We start from the raw sequence: 5071 nt of genomic DNA on the forward strand, positions 1-5071 counted from the left end.
TTTTTATCAAAAGTAATATTTTCTGGCTAACACTGAGATATTAGTCTCATGCCTGGAATAGGGTACCTATATAAAAATTTTAATAGAAAACTCATGTTTATAGCAGGGCAATGATGTTCTGAATTTTCAGTATGAAAATGAATACTCTAGCAGAAAAACAACAACTTTTATGATTATATTGAAATGTTTATTAGTAATAGGTACCAGTATCGTATTGCATATCCCTGAGCGGGTGTACGTCAAAACATGGATGCCATAAAAATATAGTGCATTTTCTTTTTGCCTCTCTACAAACTAATGTTTTGTCAAAAGACATGAACAATGACTTAAAAAATAGAGCAAACATCACACTGTAAGATGAAGAACTTTTTTAAAAGAAAATCTAACATAATATCATAAAAATGTTCCACTGAAAAGGTTGGTTTGGTGAGTGCAAAACGAAAGTGAAAGTAGGGAAAATGGCTATTTATAGTTCAAGACTACTTTTCTGTCCCATCTTCGTGGACTCACCCTATTTTCTTTGCGGGAAATTATTTTTTCACATGTCCTTAGAAATGCTACATAAGTGAAAGTTTTATTGAATCAATTTACATATTTTTTTAAAAAATCCTAAAAATATGCACTTAACTATAGAAGTCTATGGAAAAATTAATACGATACTGAGACCTAGTAAGCCAGTTTTTCAAGTAAAGTTGGATATTCAGCAAGTGGTCTTTACCAGCTGAAAAAGTAGTACCCCAATGCAGGTAACACTTTTAAGATGAATTAGCCAACTTTTGAACCTGATTTTTTATGGTAGCTCTGGTTTTTTGCATTTATGGTTAATCTTTACCAAATTTGGAAATGCATTTTGTTTTCATGAATTTGTATAATATCAGTTCAATAAAATTATTATCTTGACTGTTTATGATGAGCATATCTATATTCATGTAACCTAAAGCAAGTAATACTCCTGCATAAAGGATAGTTTTCAAGTTACAACACATTTTAAGTATGTGGTTAGGACTTGAAAATAGTCATTTTCCATACATTGCCTCTTATATATGAAAAAATGAATATTTTTTTTATTTTTTGTTTTTCTTTCAAATAAATAGCTAAAATGAGTTGCCATATAACTGTGTGGTTGATTTAAACACAGAAATGTCACAAAAGTCAACAGCCAATTTTTTAGTGGACTTTTTTTAGTGGTTCAAATGGACAGATTCTAATGCGGCAAGAAAAATATAGGTGTTTTTTCATATAAAAACTGAATTTTTTAAAAAAATATCTAAAGCAGACAGTTGTTATTATAATATTTATACCAATAAACTATTTTTCTTGCATCATAGCTATCTGTTTTAAAGAAAAAGTCCCTTTCCTGTCATATTGAGGTCCTTTTGTATCTGCCTGGGGTACCAAAATGGCTTAAAATCTGTATTTTCTGCATATGAAAAGCTATATTTTTTTAAAACTATGATATTGGTATAATTTTTTTTGGATTTATTATTATTGAAATGACCATATCTATAGTTTAAAACAGATGGTTGTACCAGTCATTATACTTTACTTTAAACAAGAGGCTCCCTTGAGTTAAAGACAAAAACGGAGGTTCGAATATTAATATTTCCATATATGGAAGTCACAAGTGGGGATTAAATAATGATTTGGAACTCATAGTACAGCTCATGTATCTACCATGTCAGAATAAACCACAAATTTGCTTAGTTTGACTAATGCAGCAGCTTTTTATCAAAAGTAATATTTTCTGGCTAACACTGAGATATTAGTCTCATGCCTGGAATAGGGTACCTATATAAAAATTTTAATAGAAAACTCATGTTTATAGCAGGGCAATGATGTTCTGAATTTTCAGTATGAAAATGAATACTCTAGCAGAAAAACAACAACTTTTATGATTATATTGAAATGTTTATTAGTAATAGGTACCAGTATCGTATTGCATATCCCTGAGCGGGTGTACGTCAAAACATGGATGCCATAAAAATATAGTGCATTTTCTTTTTGCCTCTCTACAAACTAATGTTTTGTCAAAAGACATGAACAATGACTTAAAAAATAGAGCAAACATCACACTGTAAGATGAAGAACTTTTTTAAAAGAAAATCTAACATAATATCATAAAAATGTTCCACTGAAAAGGTTGGTTTGGTGAGTGCAAAACGAAAGTGAAAGTAGGGAAAATGGCTATTTATAGTTCAAGACTACTTTTCTGTCCCATCTTCGTGGACTCACCCTATTTTCTTTGCGGGAAATTATTTTTTCACATGTCCTTAGAAATGCTACATAAGTGAAAGTTTTATTGAATCAATTTACATATTTTTTTAAAAAATCCTAAAAATATGCACTTAACTATAGAAGTCTATGGAAAAATTAATACGATACTGAGACCTAGTAAGCCAGTTTTTCAAGTAAAGTTGGATATTCAGCAAGTGGTCTTTACCAGCTGAAAAAGTAGTACCCCAATGCAGGTAACACTTTTAAGATGAATTAGCCAACTTTTGAACCTGATTTTTTATGGTAGCTCTGGTTTTTTGCATTTATGGTTAATCTTTACCAAATTTGGAAATGCATTTTGTTTTCATGAATTTGTATAATATCAGTTCAATAAAATTATTATCTTGACTGTTTATGATGAGCATATCTATATTCATGTAACCTAAAGCAAGTAATACTCCTGCATAAAGGATAGTTTTCAAGTTACAACACATTTTAAGTATGTGGTTAGGACTTGAAAATAGTCATTTTCCATACATTGCCTCTTATATATGAAAAAATGAATATTTTTTTTATTTTTTGTTTTTCTTTCAAATAAATAGCTAAAATGAGTTGCCATATAACTGTGTGGTTGATTTAAACACAGAAATGTCACAAAAGTCAACAGCCAATTTTTTAGTGGACTTTTTTTAGTGGTTCAAATGGACAGATTCTAATGCGGCAAGAAAAATATAGGTGTTTTTTCATATAAAAACTGAATTTTTTAAAAAAATATCTAAAGCAGACAGTTGTTATTATAATATTTATACCAATAAACTATTTTTCTTGCATCATAGCTATCTGTTTTAAAGAAAAAGTCCCTTTCCTGTCATATTGAGGTCCTTTTGTATCTGCCTGGGGTACCAAAATGGCTTAAAATCTGTATTTTCTGCATATGAAAAGCTATATTTTTTTAAAACTATGATATTGGTATAATTTTTTTTGGATTTATTATTATTGAAATGACCATATCTATAGTTTAAAACAGATGGTTGTACCAGTCATTATACTTTACTTTAAACAAGAGGCTCCCTTGAGTTAAAGACAAAAACGGAGGTTCGAATATTAATATTTCCATATATGGAAGTCACAAGTGGGGATTAAATAATGATTTGGAACTCATAGTACAGCTCATGTATCTACCATGTCAGAATAAACCACAAATTTGCTTAGTTTGACTAATGCAGCAGCTTTTTATCAAAAGTAATATTTTCTGGCTAACACTGAGATATTAGTCTCATGCCTGGAATAGGGTACCTATATAAAAATTTTAATAGAAAACTCATGTTTATAGCAGGGCAATGATGTTCTGAATTTTCAGTATGAAAATGAATACTCTAGCAGAAAAACAACAACTTTTATGATTATATTGAAATGTTTATTAGTAATAGGTACCAGTATCGTATTGCATATCCCTGAGCGGGTGTACGTCAAAACATGGATGCCATAAAAATATAGTGCATTTTCTTTTTGCCTCTCTACAAACTAATGTTTTGTCAAAAGACATGAACAATGACTTAAAAAATAGAGCAAACATCACACTGTAAGATGAAGAACTTTTTTAAAAGAAAATCTAACATAATATCATAAAAATGTTCCACTGAAAAGGTTGGTTTGGTGAGTGCAAAACGAAAGTGAAAGTAGGGAAAATGGCTATTTATAGTTCAAGACTACTTTTCTGTCCCATCTTCGTGGACTCACCCTATTTTCTTTGCGGGAAATTATTTTTTCACATGTCCTTAGAAATGCTACATAAGTGAAAGTTTTATTGAATCAATTTACATATTTTTTTAAAAAATCCTAAAAATATGCACTTAACTATAGAAGTCTATGGAAAAATTAATACGATACTGAGACCTAGTAAGCCAGTTTTTCAAGTAAAGTTGGATATTCAGCAAGTGGTCTTTACCAGCTGAAAAAGTAGTACCCCAATGCAGGTAACACTTTTAAGATGAATTAGCCAACTTTTGAACCTGATTTTTTATGGTAGCTCTGGTTTTTTGCATTTATGGTTAATCTTTACCAAATTTGGAAATGCATTTTGTTTTCATGAATTTGTATAATATCAGTTCAATAAAATTATTATCTTGACTGTTTATGATGAGCATATCTATATTCATGTAACCTAAAGCAAGTAATACTCCTGCATAAAGGATAGTTTTCAAGTTACAACACATTTTAAGTATGTGGTTAGGACTTGAAAATAGTCATTTTCCATACATTGCCTCTTATATATGAAAAAATGAATATTTTTTTTATTTTTTGTTTTTCTTTCAAATAAATAGCTAAAATGAGTTGCCATATAACTGTGTGGTTGATTTAAACACAGAAATGTCACAAAAGTCAACAGCCAATTTTTTAGTGGACTTTTTTTAGTGGTTCAAATGGACAGATTCTAATGCGGCAAGAAAAATATAGGTGTTTTTTCATATAAAAACTGAATTTTTTAAAAAAATATCTAAAGCAGACAGTTGTTATTATAATATTTATACCAATAAACTATTTTTCTTGCATCATAGCTATCTGTTTTAAAGAAAAAGTCCCTTTCCTGTCATATTGAGGTCCTTTTGTATCTGCCTGGGGTACCAAAATGGCTTAAAATCTGTATTTTCTGCATATGAAAAGCTATATTTTTTTAAAACTATGATATTGGTATAATTTTTTTTGGATTTATTATTATTGAAATGACCATATCTATAGTTTAAAACAGATGGTTGTACCAGTCATTATACTTTACTTTAAACAAGAGGCTCCCTTGAGTTAAAGACAAAAACGGAGGTTCGAATATTAATATTTCCATATATGGAAGTCACAAGTG

This window comes from Perna viridis, chromosome 12 (genome assembly GCF_037379345.1).
Source record: "Perna viridis isolate PV_CMFRI_1.1 ecotype Kerala chromosome 12, ASM3737934v1, whole genome shotgun sequence".
NCBI classification, from domain to species: domain Eukaryota; kingdom Metazoa; phylum Mollusca; class Bivalvia; order Mytilida; family Mytilidae; genus Perna; species Perna viridis.